This window comes from Emydura macquarii, unplaced genomic scaffold (assembly GCF_026122565.2).
Source record: "Emydura macquarii macquarii isolate MOO-44397 ecotype Brisbane River unplaced genomic scaffold, CSIRO-AGI_Emac_v2 contig_2935, whole genome shotgun sequence".
Taxonomy (NCBI): domain Eukaryota; kingdom Metazoa; phylum Chordata; order Testudines; family Chelidae; genus Emydura; species Emydura macquarii.
The window spans coordinates 559,363-584,467 of record NW_027133072.1 but is presented as its reverse complement, the minus strand read 5'-3'; the positions used below and the strand labels follow the sequence as shown (position 1 = coordinate 584,467).

At 43.5% G+C, this 25,105-nt stretch overlaps 2 pseudogenes; one reads left to right on the top strand and one right to left on the bottom strand.

The window, feature by feature from the left end:
* Positions 1 to 647: 647 nt before the first annotated feature.
* Positions 648 to 17,272, bottom strand: LOC137167559 (zinc finger protein 436-like; annotated as a pseudogene).
* Positions 17,273 to 17,705: 433 nt separating this feature from the next.
* Positions 17,706 to 23,835, top strand: LOC137167558 (sphingosine 1-phosphate receptor 3-like; annotated as a pseudogene).
* The last annotated feature ends 1,270 nt before the right edge of the window (positions 23,836 to 25,105 follow it).

Sequence of the window (25,105 nt, the reverse complement as noted above, 5' to 3'; positions counted from 1 at the left end):
AGAAGTTGAAAAAACTTTTTTTTCCCATTTAGAATCTTGCTCCTTATCTTGTTTTATTTAAATATAGTTAAAAGAGAAAAAAATGATACAAAAATCAACTGCTATTCAGCACAAAGTGCAATGTTAGAACAAATGGGAACGAGTGTCCCTAGTGGGGGAACCTGGTGACTAACAATTCCTTTGCAGTGGGAGGAAAAGTATAAATGTGATGCCCCAAATCATGTGACTAGGAAAAGTGATGGAGGTTCTGTCAGGTCTTGAAGAAATTTGCTAAATTACCCTGGCCATTTGTTTTCTTTTCTTTTGAAAAATAGTTGTTTTTATATCAAGAGAATAACCTGGAGCTGGTTAACTGCATGGAAAATCCTAGTGGAATCATGGCTCAGAGATTTATCCTCCATGTACCTAGTAAAGACACTCCTAGTTACCACACTGGGGCTCACTGACTTTCCTGTTGGAGGGGGGATACACTTCCATGACATAGGAGTTGATGACAAGAACTATGGGTTTCTCCCCAAGGGAGGGTGAGTTACAAAAGGGAAAAGTAGACAACTCAGCTGGGGAAACTGAAAGATTGCGATGACACAAATACTGCCTTAAAGCTCACTATGTAGAAATTAGCAAAAGAAAAAAAAAATTTCTCAACCCTAAGCAAAGTTTTTATAATCTTTATTTCCCGTGCAACTTCTCTGATGAGAAATAAGGTGTGAGCTCCGAGCAAAGGGTTTCCCACAGTCACAGCATTCATAGGGTTTCACCCCTGTGTGGATCCTCTGATGTGTAATAAAGTTTGAGCTCCGAGAAAAGGTTTACACACACTCACAGCATTCTGGGTTTCTCCCCTGTGTGGATCCTCTGATGTGTAATAAGGCTTGAGCGCTGAGGGAAGGTTTTCCAGCACTCACTGCATTCATAGGGTTTCTCCCCTGTGTGAATCCTCTGATGTTTAGCCAAGAGTTGAGCGCTCACGAAGGGTTTTCCTCAGTACTCACGGCATTCAGGAGATTTTTCCCCTGTGTGAGTCCTCTGATGTTTAATAAGGGTTGAGCGCTCAGTAAAGGTTTTCCTGCACCTGAAACATTCATAGGGTTTCTCCCTGTGTGGATCCTCTCATGTTTAATATAAGTTGACCTCCGAGTGAAGGTTTTCCCACACTCACAGCATTTATAGGGTTTCTCCCCACTGTGGATCCTCTGATGGTTAATAAGTGTTGAGCTCCGAGAAAGGATTTCCCACACTCACAGCATTCAGTGTGTGTTTTCCTGTGAAGCCTCTGGATGTTTAATAAGGGTTGAGCGCTCAGTGAAGGTTTTCCCGCACTCACAGCATTCATATGGTTTCTCCCCTGTGTGGATCCCTCCGATGTTTAAGGGTTGAGCACCAGTGAAGGTTTTCAAAATTGTTACTGGATAGGGTTTCTCCCCTGTGTGGATCCTCTCATGTTTAATAAGGGTTGATCTCCGAGTGAAGGTTTTCCCGCACTCACAGCATTCATAGGGTTTCTCCCCTGTGTGGATTCTCTGATGGTTAATGAGGTTTGAGTGCTCAGTGAAGGCTTTCTCACACTCAAGGCATTCATAGGGTCTAGCTCCTGTGTGGATTGTCTGATGTCTAATAAGGTGTGAGCGCCTTCTAAACTTTTTCTCACACTCAACGCATGTGTTATTTCTCTCTTTCGTGGGAATTCTTCGGGGGCCATGGTTTCCTGGAGGCCTTGTGAGTTCCCCAGTAATTAACAGATTTACCAACTTTCTGCATTGGCTGGTTTCCCTGCTGCTTCCTGGCCTGTGCTGACTCTCACAGGGCTTTTCCCTGCTCAGAACTCCCTGGATACAATCTCTTTGCATCTTTGCAATAATGCTCCATGTGATTTCACTTGCTCATCATCTTTCCTGCTGAGGATTCTGCTCCATGGTCTTACTCATCATCCCATCTGCTAGACAGAGAAAGAAAACCTCAGAAACAGGAATGGAAAAGGGGAGAACAAATCAAAAGAACAGCTCGCATCCAAACACTCAGGCTATGTACACAGTGACGGTGGCAAGTTCACTGCCATCAGATCGATTTTTATGGATCGACTGAGCAGCAGTGAAGACACGCTCAATCGATCTGGAAGTCGATCTACTAAAACCACCTCCAAAAAAAGCATAGCACTGCGTCGACAGGAACGCATTTCCTGTCGGCGCAGCAGAGATGGCGCACTAAAGGGAAGTAACGAAGTTGACAAGAATTACATAAGCTACTCTGCATAGCTTGCATAACTTCCCATTGACTGCCGCCAAATTTTGCCAACAGTGTAGACCTGCCCTCAGGGAGAAGGGAGTTTGTGGAAGGAGCTACTGCCAGGAGCTAGTCAGGATGGGTAGTAAACCATCAGCAAAGTCTACCCTGTGGATGTGACACCTGCTAGGGACAATCCTTAACTCAGAGAGCTCACAAGGTCTTGTTGGGAATCCCAGCTGTTTCCTTCAGACACTGACAGGTTAATGATCCCTCACCAGTGCAGCTGCCTCTCAGGATCTCTCTTTCCTCCGAGCCCTGGAAATCTGGGGACAATGGCTCTTCCCCTTGTTCCAGCTGGGAGATGACGCCAGGTTTGGAAACTGGGAGGGCAAAGAAGACAGGTGAAATCAGGTGAATTCATGGGACATTTGTCAAAAAAGTTCTGTTATTTTAACGCCAGCCCATTTGAAAGCAATAATGTCCTCTGGCCAGCTTCGCAGGTGCTCAAAGATGCAGGACATTCTTTTTGGAGGGATTTAGCTATGTCCATGTCTACTTGGAACACACAGAGCCAGACACTCATGATGAAAGAGGCTCCTAAAATCTAAAGCAGGTTGTTACGCTGTCTGGAGGAGGGGTGACCATTTATAATGTTATTTAATATCAATACTGCAAAAGTAGAATAATTTATACAAGATATGCCATGTCAGGTACCATTAGAAAAGTTATAATTTGCTAAATATAATAGTATTGTTTATGTGCATGTAACATCTGTGTATCTGAAGTTATAGATATGACTGTTCATCTGGATTCGAAATGTGTTTGCTCCTGAAGTAATTGTTTGTATCCAGTCTAGCAAGTTTTGAATGAACAACGCCCGTTAATGGTCCATTAAAGGATATTTAGCTTTCACAATGAGCCATAAAAGGAGTTCAATAGTTCCTTGGTCCTGATTCCCAAGAACTCCTGCCAGAAACGTGTCCCTTTGCTCCCTCCCATTGCTAGCACTGCTACCCAGCACCCATGCTCCCTGTACTCTAACCAGCACCAACCCTTCCAGATCCTTGAGTTCCATTGCGGCCCACCTTCCCCAGCATCTGAACTCCCTACAGCAGCTGTTCCATGTCATCCCTATCCCTTACCACTGCCCCCAGCTCTCCTGGCTCATAGGAACTCTTTGCCACAAAACTTCCTCTCCCCGCTCTCTAACACCCTCCCTCCCACTGCCCAGAGCCTGCCCATTATCATCATTTACTGTTTCTATTACCATAGCTCCTAGTAGTGCTAGCCATGGACCCGAATCCCATTCTGCTGGGTTTTCTACAGACATGGAACAAAAAACTGTCTCTGCCCCACAGATCTGACAATCTAAGAATAAGATAAGAGAAAGATGGATACAGACAGACAGGGGTGTGACAGAGATGGGAATTTCCTGCAATATCTTGGACCATCTTTACTGAATTAAGTCAAATCTTGTTGAATTACGTTTCAGTATCCTAGGAGTTCATTGCATTAAAAATAGGGGTGTATGTATTACTGTGGGATAATCTGTAACATCTCTGGGGAAGAGATGTGGCTAAGACAAACCCCAGGAAATGCTATAAGCTTCAAAGGACTCTTTGAAACAATGTGAAACAAAGTTAAGTGGGACTCCTAGGAAATACTTGGGGGGAGGGGAGGCAACTTGTCATCTCCACACCAAACCTATAGAAGCTGTGCCCTGAGGAGAAACCATTGCTGCTGATCACTGGTTACATGAAGACATGTTCAGAGGCCCAGACTGGATAAAAGGCTGACCCACAGTGGCATGGGCGTGCTTGTTCTGAGCTAACAACGGTTAATTTGAAACCACAGAAAAAAAAAACACTTGGCGGGTGTGACATGCTGTACCCAATGTACATCCATATAATGTGATTTGTGTATCATTCATGATCACCCTTATAGTGTAACTAACTGTGTATTGTTTGATGCAAAGTGTGTCATGTAAGATGTTTTTGGAAGGCTCATGACATATTGAACATTATTGTTATGGTAGTATGTTTCCTGCAATGTCACATATGTACAGATATGAAACTCTGCTATGTAATATCCCTAAAGGTATGTCTCACATCGTTTGAATAGATCCAGGCAAACACCAAGCAAAGTGAGGTTTCACGCCTTGCAAAGGCATACATACAGGAACAATGGACTGGCCTAAGCACCTTTGAGCACTTTGGCTCAAGTGGAAGAAATCATGTCCACTGCCGGACATGGCCTATCATCTGACTCCAGGGGGGTCGAAGAAACTTGTTAAAAGAGAGAGGCATCTTTGTCTTAGGACTTTCCCTTGGAATCCATCTTCTAAGCAACTTCAAGGACACTGACAACTGCGCCCACTGGGGTGGGGACGGATGGACGAGGGAGGTCACCTGCTTGCAAGAGGCATTGCAGCCAGCTGTGGGTAAGCTAACATCACAGACTGAAAAGCTACTGAAATATTAAGCTTAGTTTAGGATGAGAGTTACCTTTTAGTTAATTTTGACCAACTCCTTGATTCACATTAATCTATTGATTCATATTAATCTGATTTATAATCATTTAAAATCTTGCTGTAGTCAGTCAATTTATTGTTTATCTAAAACAGTGCATGTGGATTCAGTGTGTGCAGAGACTTCACTTAGTGACAGAGCTGGTGCATAGCAATTTCTTTGATAAACTGATGGACAAATGTACTTGAGCTAGCAAGATGCAGTGTACAGCACTGAACACTGTAATATGTCAGTTCCCAGGCTTGCATCTGGGGCTGAGGGGTATTTGCTGGGCATCTATCCCATGAGTGGCTGGCCAGAAGTGCTCCTTCACCGGGCCAGGGACTGATTACATGTGGGAGGCTGGGCATGGGCTGACCCAGGAGCGGGTGGTTCAGACAGCAACACAGAATAAATTTGGGCCGAGGAGTGAGGAATAGGAGTGACACGGCTACACACCATTCCAGATTGCGGGGGTGGGGAGGAGATCACAGTGGGGTTTGAAGGTCTGTTCACTTGCCTGAGCCCTTGGTGGGGTTGGGGTGATCTCAGGGAAGCTTATTAACATGCGTACAGGTTCTTTTATTGTTATTTATAGTTCTCTCTCTAATGCTTTTTATCTTGAGAATCCCTGCTTGCTGGAAAAGGGCAGCGTGGTAACTTCATCAGGGGCCGTGACACTGTTCATAGCCTCTGAGTATGGAATGCAAAGCGGCCTGATGAGGGGAATTTGCATTGCTGGGGGATTCACAGTGTAGGCAGGGAGCTGGGCAGCCTGGAGCTACAACAGTCACAAGGGGTAGAAATGTGGGTTTCTACCCAAGAGAGGTGACAGCTGGGCACCCTGAGTGTGGGTGCTTTTGCTGGACCACATAGTGGGAATACAGGTGCAATGGCCCTGAATAATGACAGGGAGAACACAAGGAAACAATAAGACAACATTTGTCACCCAGATAGATAGTGGTCTCAGGACACCAGCAGCCTACCCACTGTCATATGTTTAAAAGCTTCATGGAACCGGAGTGGTACGGAGGGATGGGAAAGAGGTAGCTCTGGGGATGTGAATGGGGAGTTCCTCCAAAGAGCAGTGTCATGCTGAGTAGATGGGGGAGAGCATTTGTTATATTGTTTGACATCAATATGTCAAAATCATATTAATTCATGTGAGATATGCCATGTCAGGTACTGTTAGAAAGGCTATAATGTGCTAAGTAAGATGATAATGTTTATGTTCTTGTATTATATAGAAAACGGAAGTTATGGATATATTTAAGATATCTGTATTTCAAATTGTGCTGCCTGGGACACAAGCCAGACAGGATGGCTGCAGAACAATAGCCTGCAGAACAATAGCCATTAGGACAGTCCCAGGCAAGGGGCCAGAGGGAGAAGCCAGCATCACCAACGAGTCACCAGAACTTGCCCATGTGACTCTGGACTATTTGCCCATGTGACTCTGGACTCCATTTTGGTTCCTGTGAAACTGTACAAACCGCATGGCCAGGGCCAGAGGGTATATAAGGCAGAGGCTTTGGGAATCCATTTGGTCGTCAGTCACCAGTCTTCAGCCAGGACTCAGCTTCAGGTATCAGCTTCAGGTACCAACTTACCTCTGGATCAGCTCATCTACAACTGAACTGAAGCTGTGAAACAAAGGACTGAGACCCACCCAGAGATTGGGTGCACACCAGAGGAACTATACAAGCCTGCAACTCCACACTTCTTCTAGAAACCTGATGTATATGGACTTTCACTTATTTGTATGTATCTGATTGCTCTAATCCTTTAACATTTCTCTTATGGTTTCTTTCTTTCTTTTTGCAATAAATCTTTAGTTTTAGTTACTAAAGGATTGGCTGGCAGAGTGGTATTTTAAGTAAGATCCAAACTCATATTGAACTGGTAATGTGGCTGACCCTTTGGGGTCAGAGGGAACCTTTGTAGTGAAGAGCATAGAGTTTAAATAACTGGTCTCTTTACTGGACCTTGTGCTGATTTGGGAGCCAGAAGCTGAAATGCAGTAAAGGGGGCTGTGTGTATTTGTATACTGGCTTCTGTGAGGATTCAGAAGTGCAGTTTGTGGCTGGTTGGGAAGTCTGGCTTCAGTGTCACCCACCAGTGCTGGGAGAATCTGCTCTCTGTTTGCAGCCTGCCCTGACCTTGGCATTTTCAAGGGACTACCCTGGGCACAGGACGGGTCACTAGCAGCATGGGAGAAAGCACAGAACCATAGAAACGTAGGGCTGGAAGGATGCTCAACAAGTGATCAAGACTAGCACCCTGTGCTAGGACACCACAAGTAAATCTAGACCATCCCTCACAGGTGTTTGTCCAACCTGGTTTTTAAAACTTTCAATGATGGGGAATCCAGAACCTCTCTTGGCAGCCTATTCCAGAGCATAACTATCCTTATAGTTAGAAATGTTTTCCTAATATCAAACCTTAATCTTCCTTGCTGCAGATTAAGATCATTAAGGACCTGGCTGATGGAACTTCTGAGTCATTAGCCATAATCTCTGAAAATGTCTTCAAGTCAGCAGGTCTGATGAAATACATCCAAGAACACTTAAGGAACTGGATGAACCCTGAGCCATTGACAACTCATGAAGGATGGGAGATATCCCACAGAATTGGAAAAGGACAAATATAGAACCTATCTACAAAAAAGGAATAAGGATAGCACAGGGAATTATAGACTAGTCAGCTTAATTTTGGTAACTGGAAAGAAAACAGACCAAATAAACAATCAGTTGTTAAGGTCTTGAAGAAAACAGATGAGAAGTATCTGTCAACATGGATTTGTCAAGGATAAATCATGTCAAACCAACCTAATATCCTTCTTTGACAGGTTAAGAAGCCTTGTGGATGGGGGGAGCAGGAGATGTGATATATCTTGATTTTGGTACTGTCTCACATGACCTTCTCATAAGCTAACTAGGGAAATATAGCCTAGACCAGGGGCTCTCTCACAACAAAATTTTTGATGGCCCCATAGTGTGGCCATCAACTCTTACTGGTGGCATCTCTGACAAACCTCTCTCTCTTTCCATACCTCCTGCAGCCCTTCAGTGAGAGTCCACCTTAGTTGGGCAGGAGTGGGAGAGTTGCCAAGAGGAGCACATTGGTGACCAAATGCCACAGCTGCCTCCTCTGATAAGAGCCGCCTCTGGTGCCATGCACACCAGCCCCACATGTTTGCAGAGGTGCTGCCCGGGGGGCCAATCCCTACTGGTGGTGCCAGCACAAACACCAAGGCGGGATACCCTGCTGCGCTGGTAACAGCTATTCAGGAGCAACAGCTGGTTGCTGCAGGAAGAGGCCGCTGCTCCCCCCACCCCACACACACACTTCCAATCTTCTATCATGCTTTGGAAGCTACCATGGCTGGAAAAAAATCTGCTGATGGCCGCATGCAGCAATGGTGGTGGCATTTCAGAAAAACTGGCCTAGATGAACCTATAATAAGGTGAGTGCATTACTGGTTGGAAAACCATAATGAGACAGTAGTAATCAATGGTTCACAGTCCACAGGGAAGGGCATATCAAGTGGGATCTCTCATGGACCTATCTTGAGTTCAGTTCCATTCTGTAAGTTTATAAATGATTTCAGTAATGGCACAGAGAGTACAATTATGAAGTTTGCAGACAACACCAAGCTGGGAGGGTCTGGGAGCACTTTGGAAGGCAGCATTAGAATTCAAAATGATCCTGGTAAACTAGAAAAATGGTCTGAAATAAACAGCATGAAATTCAGTAAGGAAAAATGCAAAATGCTACACTTAGGAAGAAATAATCAACTGCACAAATGGAAAATGGAAAAGGACTGCTTAAGGAGGAGTACAATGGAAAATGATTTGGGGAATGTAGTAGATCACAAACTAAACAGGACTCAACAATTTAATACTGTTGCAAAAAATGCAAACATCAGTCTAGCATCTATAAGCAAGACACAAGAAGTCATTCTTTTACTCTACTCAGCACTGATAAGGCCTCAACTGGAATATTGCATCCAGTTCTGGGCACCACACTTCGGGAAAGATGTGAACATATTGGAGAAAGTTCAGAGGAGAGCAAAATCAAAAGTGATTAAAGGTTCAGAAAACATGACCTACGAGGAAAGATTGAGAAAATTGGACTTGTTTAGTCTGGAGAAGAGAAGACTGAGGGGGGACATGATAACAATCTGCAAGTATATAAAAGGTTACTTTAAAGAAGAGAGTGCTAAATTGTTCTCCTTATCCATTGAGGACAGAAGTAGTAGTAATCGGCTTGAATATCAGCAAGGGAGATTTAGGTTAGACAATAGTAAAAACTTCTTAACTGTAAGAGTAGTTAAGCACTGGAACAAATTACCTAGGATGGCTGTGGAATCTCCATCATTGGAGTTTTTTAAGAACTGTTTTAAAAAACAAAACAAAAACAAAAAAAACAACTTGTAGGCGGTGTAGTAGAAAGTGAGAGCCTGAGACATGAGACTGAAGCTGAAGTAGCAGTTTGTTTCTTTCCTTTTATAATAAACCTTTAGTTTTCGTTACCAAGGGATTGGCTGGCAGTGTGGTATTTTGGGTAAGATCCAAATATATTGATCGGGTAATGTGGCTGACCCTTTGGGGTTAGGAGAACCTTTTTGGTAAACAGCATAGAGTTTTAAATAACTGATATCTTTACTGGACCTAGTGGCTGATTGGGAGCCAGAGACTGAGATGCAGTAAAGGGGGCTGTGTATATTTTTATTTTGGCTTCTTGATAACCACTGTGGGGAATCAGAAGCACTGTTTGTGGCTGGTTGGGAAGTCTGACTTCAGTGTCACCCACCGGTGCTGGGAGAATCTGCTTTCCTTTTGCAGCGTGCCCTGACCTTGGCATTTTCAGGTGGCTACCCTAGGCATGGACGAGTCACAAAAAGATGATGGATCAAAATATTGTGACAAAATGATAGAGATGTTTTGATCAGACCATCCCATGCAATGTAAAGGGTGGTATCTCACCACATCAGAAGGTGGCAACTACATATGTCAGAACGGAAATGTGCAACTTGTTTGTAGCACTATATAAAAGAAGGTCTCAGAGGAAGCATCTTTGTCTGGCCAAGAGAGGAACAGAAAGTCCCGCTGTTTACTGAGCCAGTCCATTGTCACGGGCATACATGTATTAAGTGTACTTGTAGCACCTACACAATGCTTTTTACCATGCTTTGTCGGCAATAAAGCTGGCCTGGTGCCTTGGTTATGGAAAAAGGATCTGTGGTCTTATTGGGTAATTCAATCATGGTTTGCTGAATCTGCGCAGAGCAGGGACAGAATACACACAGGGAGAACACACATGCAGCCAACACCTGACAACAGCAGGTGATCTAGATAATACTTAGTACTTCCTCAGCACAGGGGAGTGGACTATATGACATTTGAAATCTTTTCTAGTCCCACATTTCTATGATTACTTGTTCTCCTACTTCAATGGACATGGTGAACAACTGATCACTTCCTCTTAAGAACTGCCCTTCACACATATGAAGACTGTTTTCAGGTCCCTGGTCAGTCTTCTTTTCTCAAGACTAAACAGGCCAAGTTATCTTTTTAACCTTTCCGTTTGGGTTAGGTTCTCTAATCCTTTCAGCATTTTTGTTGCTTTAGACTATCTTGAATTTCTACACATCCTTCCTGAAGGGTGGCACCCAGAAATGGACACAATACTCCAGCTGCAGCCTCACCAGTGCTGAGTAGAGTGGGACAATTACAGGGTGTGTACACACTGACGGCGGCAGATCGATCTATCCAGATTGATTGAGCGGCAGTGAAGACCCGCTCAATCGATTGGAAAGTCGATTCAATTAAACCACCTCCTCAAAAGACAGTTAGGAAGGGAAGGGAAGGGAAGTTAGGAAGTCGACGGGAGTTACGCAAGCTACGCTGCATAGCTTGTGTAATTCCCATCGACTGCCGCCAAATTTCCCGGTAAGTGTGTACTAAGCCCCAGTGTCTTACAGATCAGATTCCTGTTAACAGATGCCAGAATATTATCTTTTTTGCAGCCGAATCACATTATTGACTCATATTCAGTTTGTGATCAACTATAACCTGCAGATTCTTTTCAGCAGTACTACCACTTAGCCAGTTATTCCCCATTTTGTAGTTGTGCATTTGGTTTGTCCTGCCAAAATGAAGTACTTTGCACTTGCCTTTATTGAATTTAATCTTGTTCATTCAGACCAATTCTCCAATTTGTAAAGGTTTGTAGGAAGGTGCAGTGGCCTTCCTCAGAGCCTGAGCCCGAGGAAGAGCCGCAACGACCAGAGCAGACAGTGAAAGGGCCGGCAGTCCAGTCTGCCTGGCAACAGGGGAGCCGGACAGGGATACGTCCACCCAACCAGCCTATCTGGCAACAGAGGAGCGGAGCTTCCGCCAGCGCAGGGAGTACAAAAGGCAGGCCCTGCAGCTCAGTGGGAGACAGGCGGCCGCCGGAGGCAGTTGTGCCGTCCCGCCAGCTGCAGTGTAGGCCTGGCCGCTGCCCCGAGCGAGCGCCTCCCGGAGCAGAGGCGCTGGGAACGGCCCAGCTGACCGACCCATAAGGACTGGATAGGCCCCCCAGAGCCCCATGACTGGACAGGGCTGGACAGGGCCTCTGAGCTTGACTGGACCAAGGCCCTGAGCTTGAGGGCTGGGAGATACCCTCGGAGGCTGGCCCTGACCTGGAGGAGCTTCCTGACACTGAAACCCCAGAGCCCTGTGACCTGGAGGAGCTGCCCTCCGCCAAGGAGCTCCCCGACTTGCTGCCTGTGGACAAAGAGGGACTGGTGAGCCTGCTGCGGGCCGTGTACCCCAGTGACCCTGAGGACCCGGAAGAGACAGGTACCTGGGGATATGGGGAGGAAGTGGCCCAGGGACAGCCATAGTCAGTGGCTGAGACGGGGGCAAGACCCCGTCGGCATGTTGCAGCGGGAGCCCTGCCGACTCAGTGGCAACACCTTTGCCACTGCTAGGGACCTGGGCTGGGACGCAGTGGAGTCGGGTTGGCCTGCGTCCTGTCCACCCCCGTCCTCGCCACCCAGAGAGTGCTTACCGTCCCCTGCTTTACCGACCAGAGGACACTGCTGGCTTGCCCGCCCTGCCTGAGGGCCGGGCTAATAGACTGCTAACGGCTTCGCCCTGCCTAAGGGCCTGAGGTTACAAACTGCTTGCTGGTCTCACCCTGCCTGGGGGGAGGGTTGGAGACCCCTAGGCTACTTGCTTGCCTGTCTCGCCCTGCCTCAGGGCCCGAGGCGGTAGACTACTTGGCAGTCCGCCCTGTCGGAGGGCCAGGACTAAGACCAAGACAGAGACGCTAACGTTCCCCTTTTAGGAAGGTGCAGTGGCCTTCCTCAGAGCCTGGGCTTGAGGAAGGGTCGCGATGCCCAGGCAAAACCGGACCCCAGCTTACAAGGTCATTTTGAATTCTAATCCTGTCCACTAAAGTGCTTGCAACCCTTCTCAGCTTGCTGTTCTCTGCAAATTTTAGAAGCATACTCTCAACTCCTTATCCAAGTAATTAATGAAAACATTGAAAAGTACTGGACCTAGAACTTATCCCTGTGGGATCCCACAAAATACACCCTCCAAGCTTATCATAGAATCATAGAGTTGGAAGGGACCTCAGGAGGTCATCTAGTCCAACCCCTGCTCAAAGCAGGACTAACCTCAGCTAAATAATCCCAGCGAGGGTTTTGTCAAGCCGCAACTTAAAAACCTCTAAAGACGGAGATTCCACCACCTCCCTAGGTAACCCATTCCAGTGCTTCACCACCCGCCTAGTGAAAAACTTTTTCCTAATGTCCAACCTAGACCTCCCCCCCGGCAACTTGAGACCGTTTCTCCTTGTTCTGTCGTCTGCCACCACTGAGAACAGCCTAGCTCCATCCTCCCTGGAACCCCCTTTCAGGTAGTTAAAGGCTGCTATCAAATCCCCCCCCTTTCTTCTCTTCTGCAGGCTAAACAAGCCTAGTTCCCTCAGCCTCTCCTCATACATCTTGTGCTCCAGCCCCCTAATCATTTTTGTTGCCCTCCACTGGCCTCTCTCCAACTTGTCTACATCCTTTTTGTAGTGGGGGGCCCAAAACTGGACACAATACTCCAAATGCGGCCTCACCAATGCCGAATAGAGGGGATAGTAAATCACTAATAGTGATAGTAAACTCCTTGAGTAGTCTTTCAATTAGTTGTGACTCCATCTAGACCATATTTCTCTAGTGTGCTTATGAGAATATCATGTGGGACAATGTCAAAAGCCTTACTAAAGTCAAGATATATTACATCTCCTGCTTCCTCCCATCCACTAGGCTAGTAACCCATTCACAGAAGGAAGTTAGGTTGGGTTGGCATGATTTGTTCTTGACAAATCCCTGCTTGCTGTAACTTATGACACTATTATTCTTTATTTGCTTACAAGTTGTTTAATAATTTATTTCAGTATCTTTCTAGGTAGTGAAGTAAAGGTTGACGTGTCTTTAATTCACAAAGTCCTTTTTCTTCCTATTTTTAAAGATAGGTACTAAGTTTGCCCTTCTCTAGTCTTCTGGGACCTCATCCCTTCTCCAGGAGTACTTAAAGATAATTGCTAATAGCTTCAACATTGCTTCTGCTAGTTTTTTAAGTATCTTAAGATGAATTTAATCAGGCTCTGCTAATTTGAATATATTCAACTAATCTAAATATTCTTTAACCTGTTCTTTCCCTATTTTGGCTCATCTTCCTTCATCTTCATTGTTAATATTAATTGTGTTACGTATCTGGTCACCATTTACCTTTTTAGTAAAGACTGAAGCAAAATAGGCATTAAATACCTGAGCTTTCTTGATGTCATCAGTTGTTAGTTTTTCTTCACTGCTAAGTAAAGGAGCTACACCTTCCCCTGTCTTTTTCTAGCTCCTAATGTCTTTATAGAAACTTTTCTTATTGCCTTTTCTATTCCTTGTTAGGTGTGTCTCATTTGTGCCTTAATCTTTCTGATTTTGTCTCTACATGCTTTGTGCTCTTTCTATTCTCCTCTGCCACAATTTTGTCCATGTTTCCACCTTTTGTAGGATTCCATTTTGATTTTCAGGTCATTCAAGAGCTCCTATGGTGCTATCTTGGCCTCTTACTATTCTTTCTTAGCAGGTTCATTTGCAGTTATGCTTTAGATATTGTCTCCTTGACAAACTGCCAGCTCTCCGGAACGCATTTTTCCCTTAGATTTTCTTCCCAGAAGACTCTACCTACCAGTTCTCTTAGTTTGTTAAAGCCTGGAAAGGACTTTCCAGAAGTCCTTATTCTGCTGCTCTCACTCCTTTCTTTCCTTAGAATCATAAAATCTATCACATCATGATCACTTTTGCCACAATTGCCTTCCACCTCACATTCACTGCCAATTCCCCCATCTTGGTCATAATCAAGTCTTGAAATGGCTGCGCCCCTGGTTACTGCTGCCACTCTCTGAAACAAAAAGATTTTCCCTAGAACACTCCAAGAACTTAGTGGACATTTTGTGTTTTGCTGTATTACTTTTTCAACAAATGTCTGGGTAGTTAAAATCCCCCATGACTACCAAGTCTCATGTTTTGGATATGTCTGTTTGCTCTAAAAATGCCCTAAAAATGCCTCATCCCCACCTCTTCCCGATTTGGTGATCTATAGTAGACACCTACCATAAGGTCATCCTATTTTTTGCTCCTATTCTCTTTACCCAGAGAATCTCAGCTCATCTGCCTCCCACTTTGTTCTGGATCTGAGAACAAACTTATATATTCTTGATGTAGAATGCAACTCCTGCTCCCTTTTTATCCTGCTTGTCTTCCCTGAATGAGCTATACCTCTCTACATCAATATGCCACTCATGGCACTTGTCCCACCAAGTCACTGTGATGCCAATTAAGTCACAATTTACCTTTTGAACTAATACTTCCAGTTCTTCTTCTTTCTTCCCTATATTCCTTGCATTTGTATATAGACATCCAAGATGTTGAGCAGATTTCCCCACTGATTTCCCTCTTGTTGCTCCTTTGACCTTAATGTAAATTTCTCTCCATGAAGGGGCTTGTCTGAAATTCAATAGGGGGGTGATGGAGGCTGGTAAGGGCTGATCAGAAGTGGGAGTTGGTACCTCAATACTGAATAGGAGATGATATGCAGGGGGAGATAAGGGCCTTCACAGTGAAGATAAGTGGCTTATGTTTGAGATGATGGAAATGGGGGAGACAGTGGACAGACTAAAAGAGAGGACCATGAAATGGTTTTACACGATCTTAGATGACTCTAGCCTTTATACAGGCTCTCCTTGGTCTGCCCCCTTTAGGATATGTCTACACTACATCAGGGAGCAAGCCTGAGTTGATCTGCTCCCTTTTATACTGTGGCTCCAGTTGGAACATGCTCAGCAGGGGAGAGGGGTGCAGCCTCTTCAGTCAATAGTGTGGAGTTAATCCCTTCTGGCCCAGTGTTGGACAGCTGTACCCCGTCACACACACACATACTAGCACTCTACCCTCCCCGATACAGATCACTCTGGGAACAGAGCACAGGAGTGGCATAGCACAAAGTCTAACGCCTTCTCTTTGCTAAGGCAAAACTTGGGGTTAAGGTCTGGTGTAGGGAACAGAAGCTACCTACACCTGGCCTGCACTCAAACACTGAGCCTACTGCACACAATCCATCTCAGACTTTCATAATGTTACCACCCCTTTACTCTTGCACTGAGGATTCCTTCTGCATCATTGCTTTCACTTACCCCTCACTGTGCCCTGGAGACCACTAGCATCTATGCCAGCAGCCCGCTGACAATCCTCATGGCAAGATCACACTCTTGTGCACCTTTATTGACACAACCTACAACACTCAGCACTAACATGAGGCACACATGTTCCTTCAAGTTTCATGTGCATCTCTCTTCATATCAGTTGCAGCTCTGCCAAGCTGCTCCAGCTCTTTCCTGCAGGAGTTGTTGGCGCCCCAGTCCACAGAGGCCAGGCCGGCTGAGACCCAGGTGAATACCTGGCTGTCTGCAGAAGCCAACAAGGGGAAGGAGTCGTCAGCAACTTCACCTGCCTATTATCACAGAGAACCAGAGGGATCTGTGGACTATGGAGCAGGAAGTCATGGGGAACCAGACACTGATCTGGTTGTGGAACCGGGAACAGAGTCAGCATGACCCAGTGACAGATACTCACCACTGATAGGGCCCTAGGCTGGGATCCAGTGGAGTAGGGAGGGCCCGGGTCAGCCTACCCCAGCTGCCAACCCATCTCTTGGAAGCCGCCAAGCCCTACTGATCCTGGCCCCCAAGCTACAACGCCCGGTGGCGAACGGTGGCCCCACTGACCCTGGCCACTAGACCATATTGCCCTGAACCTAAGGAGAGTCCCCCTGGCTCTGACCATTTGGCTATACTGTCCGGAGAAGAGAAGCGATCCATCGGACTTGGTTGAAGAGCCAGAATGTCCCAAGGGGTAACAGAGTATACCTGCCGTGCAACATGTCATTGGCCTATTAGGGTGTTGCTGAAACACGGCAGAGTTAAGGTTGTATTGTGGGGTGCTGTGAAGCTTAACTCTTCATATTCCCTTCTAATAGCCGAGGGAACAGGAATCCTTACCCAGCGAGGTCACATTCTCGTAGTTCTCCTGCATGACATCTTTGTAGAGGGCTCTCTGAGCAGGGACCAGCAGAGTCCACTCTTCCCTGGTGAAATACACAGCCACCTCCTTGAAGGTCACCAGCCCCTGAAAGAGCAAGAGCCCCCCACTCAGTACCTGCTACCCACTCACAACCCCACTATTCACAGGGGAGGGGGGCCAATCACATGCACGTTCTGGCAGGCGAACAGTCAGCAATGTCCCACCCCCACCCCATCAGAGCAGCTAGGAGACATCCGGGTGACAGGAAAAAAAAGAGAGATCCCTTCACCCCTCCCAGCAGATAGAGGGGGAAGAGGTCTTCATGTTCATCACTCACCTAGTAGCTCAGACTGATTCAGGAGATGGAGCCCCCAGCAAGATAACTCCCTGGTGGGAATCCCAACACCCTCCCCATTGCCAGCAGCTAGATGGGAGAGGATGGGGTGTCTTCCCTGGGCCTCACTGGTGGGTGCCCCTTTATATCTCACAGCAGTCTCTGGCTAGTAGGTCCAGGATCCAGTATTGGAGCCTGGTAAGTTTTACCAGCCCAGTCCAGAGTTTTCTTTTTCTTTCTTTTTTTTTTTTCCTGTTCAACAAATTAGAGAATTTCCACCCAAAACCCCATGGGTCTGGTTGCTAGGATCTAGGCCCCACAGTTAATAAATCCCAGCAGGTTTGTCACACTCTGTCCCCCTCCTTTCTCCACTCTGTATTTCCTGCCCTTCCTAACTCCAGACCAACTTCCCCTTCCCTCAGAAGTGCCCACCTCCTATGTATTTACTGCCCTTCTCCCTCCAATAAGAACCCACCAGCAACTCCCTGATAATCTCTACCTCAAATGGATCCACCGCAGACATTTCCCCTCCCTGGTCCCTGGAAGGATGGAATGATCTGGAGCAAAACCCAGATGTTATGCAGCAGCCTGTTAGGGGGAAAAAAGGACAATTGGGGACATGTCAGAACAGGAAATATTTTCACATCACAATTCCCCTAGGTTCTCTCTCTGCACACTCATATTCTAGACTGTCATGCAAATAATAGAAAAAAAATTAAATCACAATTGGTAATGGGGGGAGGTGGGGGAATTTTATCTACCCAGACATCTATTAGAAAACACATTCAACCAAACACAAAGTGTCCAATAAATTCTTGGAATGTTCTGGGGATTCTGTTTCTTTCAGAGGATCGAAGAAGTAACCGGAGGACAGCCATTTTAGATTTGATTCTGACTAACAAGAAGGAATTGGTTAGGAAACTGAAGGTGGAAAGCCATGTGGGCAAAAGTAATCACAAAAGGACGGATTTTAATCGTTCTTTGAGAAGGAAGGCATGAGAATGGCAGAGTGAGGACAATGGACTTCAAAAAGGCAGACTTCAACGAACTCAGAGAACTGGTAGGTGAGTCCCACAGGAATAAAATTTAAGGGGAAAAAAGAGTTCAGGACAGCTGGCAGTTTCTCAAAGACAATATTAAAGGAGCAACAGCAAATTCTCACAATAGAATCAGAAAGATTAAGGCCATGTCTACATTACAGTATCAATTCAACTTAAATTACGTTGAAGATCGTAAGCTGCTTTAATTACATAGGTTGTGCACATCCACACAACACTCCTTGTGTTGGTGGAGCACATCCACAGTCGTTGCTCTTGCATCAACCGAGAGAACGTTGCATCGTGGGTAGTTATCTCATTGTGCAACTTGCCACCCACTCTGTCTCCTCTGCCACTGGGAGCTGTAGGAACGGATCATAGTGCATCAAGGGGATGTGCTAGCCATCCAATGTTGCAATTAACAAGAATGTAAGAATGGCCATACTGGGTCAGACCAATGGTCCATCTAGCCCACTATGCTGTCTTCTGATAGTGGCCAATGCCAGGTACTTTAGAGGTAATGAACAGAACAAGTAATCCTCAAGTGATCCATCCTGTCAGCCATTGCCAGCCTCTGGCAAACAGCAATCCCTGCCTATCCTGGCTAATAGCCACTGATGGACCTATCCTCCATGAACTTATCTAGTTCTTTTTTGAACCCCATTATTGTCTTGGCCTTCACAACATCCTCTGGCAAGGAGTTCCATAGGTTAACTGTACATTGTGTGAAGGCTTTCTTTTGTTTGTTTTAAACCTACTGCCTATTAATTTCATTTGATGACCCTAGTTCCTGTGTTGAGGAGTAAATAACATTTCCTTATTTACTTTTTCCACACCAGACATTTTATAATTCTTTCTGTCCCATCATTCCATGGGCTTCCAACTTCATTTTGTGCCATTTTTCAACAGCCCTTGTAAACTGTTCCAGAGGGGTAGCCGTGTTAGTCTGTATACAGCAAAAACAACGAGAGGGCTGTCAGGGAGAGATAGCGAACACACAGTTTACAAGAAAAAACAACGAGGATCCAGTAGCACCTTAAAGACTAACAAATTTCTGTGGGCATCTTTTTACATAAAGCCTTTAGCCTTGGTCTTTAAAAATGTTGGAAAAATCCTCATGAAACCTCATTGCGTTTAACCTTTATATCAATTTCCCTTATTCCATTTACTTAATGTAGTTTTAGAACCTTTGACTATGCTACATCATCAGTTTTCAAAGAGCAGCCCTCCATCCACCCCCTGTGTTAGAACTGAAACTTTATACCTCAATAATATTTTCTTTAAACAAAGGCTATTTTGCAGAAATAGTGCTTTTTAAAGTTTTGTCAAGGTGCAAAGCAACCTCAAACTGCTCAAAAGACTTACAGACTAAACAAGCTGACAACCCTTTTTACCAGTTTTAGGTCTAATGAAATAAAATTGACATTTGTAAATTGTGGAGAAGCAAACCCTTTTGCTAAAGAATTGAGCAACTTTAGTGAAGAAACATAACACCCTCTCTTTTAAAAAACTGTTAACTTTTGCAACAAAAGAATTTTTAACCACAGGATTAAAATTAAACAAAGGGATTAAAAGCTACACTATTGTACATTTTAAAACATAATGTAAGTATTTTTTACATTTTAAAAAGATGCTAAGTTTATTTAATTTCCATAACTAAATAATGATCATCTGTGTGACACAACCTAAATAAAGACTTCTGTAATTTTTTATCTAAATAACTTGCTGAGTAAGAATAAACCCTGTACAAACAGTTTACACGAATATAAATTGTGAAGAAATAAGTTCCTGGGCAATAGCAATATAATACAAAACCATCATGTAAAGAAGGGTTTTACAGTTTAAAAAAATGTAAAAAGATATGTCAAAGCTTTCTAAATGTTTAAAGAGAGTGCTGTAAAGATAGTGTTAGTGATAGCTTTCTAGAGTTTTGCCTAAATGAATTGACCAGAATATAAAAAAACCCAACCAAACAAAAACTTCTCTACTTGCAAATTGTAAAGAAAGCTTTAAAATTCAGGGTACAGCATAAAGCCCACAATTGGTGGTTTTTACAAAAACTAAAAATGTTAAAAGACAAAAGCCGGAGCTTTGTGACTGCAGGAAGTTCAGAGAGAAGGCTGTAACCTCTGACACTCATATCTGAAGAAACAACCTCCACCTCCCACTCTCTCCCGCCCCCTCCTATCCCGGCTTTTCTTTTCTCTACTGAAATCAGTCATGTTCTTTCTGCTAACATACAGGTTTTAATCATATCAAATACACTTTTAACATGAAAAAGCAGCATTGGTGATTTTTGCCTGAGATTTAACATAACAAAAATACCTCTTTTAGGGATATTTTGTAGAGGGTTAGTGAAAAAAACTGTTTAAGATACACTGCCCTATTCTTTTAAAAATATTGCCAGCTTGCTTTTAAAGTACCAAACAAAAACTGTTCTACTTGTAAATGGTAAACAGTGCCAGGGTATAATATAAAAATCCTCAGCTGAAGGGGCATACAATACAATTGTATTTAAAACACATCGGAACATATCACTATAGTTACCCCATATTTACATATGTTTCAATAAAAAAATAAAGTTTAAAAAGACAAAAACTATGTCTCAAAATGAAGGATTGATTAAGTGCAGTAAAGCAGGGGATGAGTGTGAGGCATATTTGAAGCAGCATGTTTCCTTACAACCCCTCCTGCTTTTTTTAAAAACCTATGACTTTTGTAGAAAAAAGCTTTTTAATCACAGGATTAAAATTAAATGAAGTGATTACAAGATATACTGTTATACATATTAAAAATAATGTAAGCATGGTTTTACATCCTAAGTAGATGCCAAGAGCAGGAAATGGCACAATTTATTACTCTCCATAATTATTAGTCCTGTGACACAGCTTAAAGAAAGGTTTTAGTAATTTTTTGTCTAAATGACTTGCATAGTAAGAAAAAATCCTGTAGGCATGTAAATTGTGAAAAAAGAAGTTTCTGGGAATAGCAATAATATACAAAACCGTAATATAAAGAAGGGTTTTATAATAAAACATGTAAGAAATGTGATAGTCTTCTAAATGTTTAAAGGAGATCTTTAAAAAATAGTGTTAGTTTGCTTTTTAAAGTTTTGCTTAAATTAATTGCCCAAAATACAACCCCCCCCCCCCCATCACAATCTGCTCTACTTGTAAATTGTAAAAAAAGCTTTAAAATCAAGAGTACAGTATAAAACCCACAATTGATGGGTTTTACAAAAAAAGATCAATTTTTTAAAAGACAAAAGCTAGAGTTTTGTGACTGCAGGAAATTCAGAGATCAGGATGTAGCCTCTGACATGGTTATCTGAAGAAACAACCCGCCCCAGCCCTGACCATTTTAATTTTAAAATTGTCATCTCCTCTATGGGTTTTTGTGTGTGCTAAACATACTGTTTTTAATCATATCAAAGGTTTTTTTCATCTTTTAAAAGTTTAAGCTGTAAAGCAGGCCATAGGGGATAAGACAGCTGTTCTGGATTTTAGGGGAATATTGATAACTGACTGAAATCTTTTTTATTGAAACAATTTTGTAGGTCGCCTTTCTTTGTTAGTTATCATGCTTTAGCATAAGCAAGTGTTTGTCATACGGAAACACTTCCCCCTTTTTGTGAGGCATTATCTCCCCCATACAACAGACTATCAGAAATAATAAATAAATAAGATTAACAAAAACATTGGGGATTACACACTTGGAGAGATTTTACAGCAGTACCTGCAAAGCAACAATTACATTTTTTAAAATTTGTGTTTATTATTATATTGCCCAAAGAATTATTTTTGTTATTATATAACACTTTACAATTTTCTTTTCTACAAACTGTAACAAAAGATGCCTTGCCAGAGAAATTACTGAAAACATGGGTGTCATGACAACTAAAGCCCGAATGCAGAGGACTGGGGAGAAATTAAAAGGCAGAACTGAAGAGGAAGAATGTCTGATTTAAGAGGGGTTCTGGGTTACTTTGCTATGGACCAGATGCTCATGCACAATGCCTCGGCAGCCGTTGTCAGAGGAACAGGCCATTTGTTGTTCACAAACTGAAACCCCGCAACAGGTATGATACAAAACTAAGGCTGTGATCTACTTCTCTTTTGACAACAATCCCCTCTCCTTCTCCGCCCCCATCCTACTGTGACACAGATAGTTATTCCTTACCTGGGGGGGGAGAGGGGGGTGTCAAAAGACTTTTGAAGCATTGGCCAACTTAGTTAAACTATTGGCTAAGAAAGTGTCGTACAACTGTTGTATGAAAGAGGAGGAACCCTTTGAACAGGCCTGTTGATTGAAGATAGAAGTGCCTAATTTTACCTTTCAAAGAAATGAAGAGGCTGACTCTTTGATAGCACTACATTATAAGTATACAGGAAAACTTACAATAAAAGAAAAGGTGACTGGTCAAATAGACTTAACAAACATTGCATTTCTGATCATATGTAGTTTTATAACTCTGGAGAAATTGATGGTATTTATAGTCCTCTGGAAAAATAACAAATTTCACAACTATATGTACTTTTTTTATTGGCAGTCTAACTCTTTGTGATTTGTTAACTGGAATAGTTTACAAAGCAAATATTCTTAGTCTGGAAAGAAAAATTTGAGCCTGTCCTACACAATCTGGTTTATTAGGAAAGGTGGTTTGTGTGTTGCCCTAGGAGGAGCAAACTTTTAGTTTGTTAGCCATAATCATCGAGAGGTATTTGACTACAGATTGACCTAGTCGAATTCGAAGATTGGATATAGCATACAGAGTGACCTAGGCAAATAGGAAGATTGGGCCAAAAGAAATGTGATAAGGTTCAACAAGTGCAGAGTCCAGCACTTAAGAAGAAGAATTCCATGCACTGCTACAGACTGGGGACTGACTGGCTAGGCAGTAGTTCTGCAGGAAAAGACCTGGGGGTTACAGTGGACAAGAAACTGGATATGTCAGCAGTGTGCCCTTACTGCCAAGAAGGTTAATGGAATATTGGGCTGTATTAGTAGGAGCATTGCCAGCAGATCGAGGGAAGTGGTTATTCCCCTCTATTTGGCACTGGTGAGGCCAAATTTGGAGTATTGTGTCCAGTTTTGGGTCCCCCACCATAGGAAGGATGTGGACAAATTGGAGAGAGTCCAGCAAAGGGCAAAAAAATGATTAGGGGGCTGGAGCACATGACTTATGAGGAAAGGCTGAGGGAACTAGACTTATTTAGTCTCCAGAAGAGAAGAGTGAGGGGGGATTTGATAGAGACTTTCAGCTACCTGAAAGGGGATTCCTGGGAAGATGGAGCTAGGCTGTTCTCAGTGGGTGACAGATGACAGAACAAGGAGCAGTGGTCTCAAGTTGCAGTGGGGGAGGTCTAGGTTGGATATTAGGAAAATCTTTTTCACTAGGAGGGTGGTGAAGCACTGGAATGGTTACCTAAGGAGATGGTGGAATCTCCATCCTGAGAGGTTTTTAAGGCTTGACTTGACAAAGGCCTGGCTGGGATCATTTATTTGGGGTTGACCATGCTTTGAGTAGGGAGTTGGACTAGATGACCTGCTGAGGTACCTTCCAACCGTAATAGTCTATGATTTCTATGATTTCTATAACTATGATTAAAAGGAGGTCTTATGACACAAATTAAAAGTACAGGATCTTACTTCTTATTGGTACACATTGACTTATTTTGATTTCCCTGGGGACCTTACCAGTCATCAGAAGGTACTGTATTAACAATTTATCAGACTGCTCAACAATTAAGTCTCTTTATTCCAAGATATATATTGTATTTTGCAAAAGAATCTTCATTTTGGTGACAGTTGTTATCTTTATGCATGTATTTGCACATTGGTAAAGTCCAGTAAACATAATATCACTAAGCACAAGAGCTCAAAGACATCTAGGGCACTGTTTAGGACATGTATTGCCTAATGGTTTCCATTGTTTATTCTGTTGCTCATAGATGTGGTCTGCAAAGTCAAGAGTGTGCCAATTGATACAAGGCTGACTGGTTCATTGCCTTGGCAGTTATTAGTTCTGTGCCGAATTTCAGCATTTACACTATGGCCTTCCTTACACTAAGGAAATGTGGCGGGGGGGGATGGGGTTCACCTTGTTTGTAGCTCTCTAGCAAAGACCAGCATGGCCAGAACTTTGGCTATTCACCCCAATGCAAATTGCAGATGGTCAGTTTATAGCTTTTTAGAATACAATGTTTTCAATTTTACATACTTAAATCATATGGAAAAGTATTAACCAGATCAAAAACACTTTAAGTACCTTTTTATTACATAACTTGTTCGGGTTTTAATTCTGTAAGAGAATAGACTCAGGAAAGTATAAGATATAAAAATAATACAAAACTAAGGGTGCAACAGCACCTATCCTCCTATGCCCTTTAACAGAAGTTCCTCCTTATTTAGGGATGGAGAACAATGGACCTTTGAAACATTAGCCCTATACTATTGGCTAAGAGTATCGTGCACCTATTGTATAAAACAGGATAAAGCCATTTAAACAGGCCTATTGATTAAAGATGGAAGGGCCTAAAATTCCCTCGCCGACACCATCAGTCAATCGGCTCATGAGGAAATGTTATAAAGGCAAAGTTGTGGGAACTGAAGAAACAAACATACCATTGACACAAATGGTATTTGAGACATGGCAACAGAGATGGGTCTCAACGAATGTGATCACCGGGATAATACGGAGGAGAAACACGAGGACAGACCACTGACCCAAGTTTTGTTTAAGACTTCAGACCCAAAACAGAAGAGCCCAAATGATTCCAAAGAAGGGTTGTACAGTGGTGAGTAATAGGCACATTGCTTGTAATAATGGGTAGGGGCTTGGGTGGGACCTGGCCACAGTAGCTCAACTGGCAAGAGCCTCTTGGATCGAGCCCATACAGAGACAATTTGCTTTTCTTTAACGTCATGAGCTGAAGGGGTCTCTTGACACACAAAGGAAAAGGATTTAGAAGCACATTATAAAAAAGTAAAGAGGTGCCTTACATGTATTTCTTATTGTAAATTTTTCAGCAGCTGAGCAATGGTTCTTCAGAGGCCTTGGAGAATCTGGACTCCGACAGCTCTGAAGAAGCAAACTGATTGGGCCCAATCTGTTTTTGCCCAGACCTCAAACCAGATGCTCAACAAGATGCTGAAAGAGTGGGGGATGCTTATTTTATAGGTCTGTACTGCCTAACATTTCAAAAAAAATGAAACAGTCAAAAAGTCAGGCATGTCCACATAAGCCCATACATGTTTTAATATATTTGGACCTGTCTTGTTTGAAAAAGGTCTTCAGAAATGTACTGCCTGTGACAAAAGCTCATGACAGTTTTGCATAAAAATCTGAAATTGTTTCCTAAAAAGCCATAGACTGACTTTT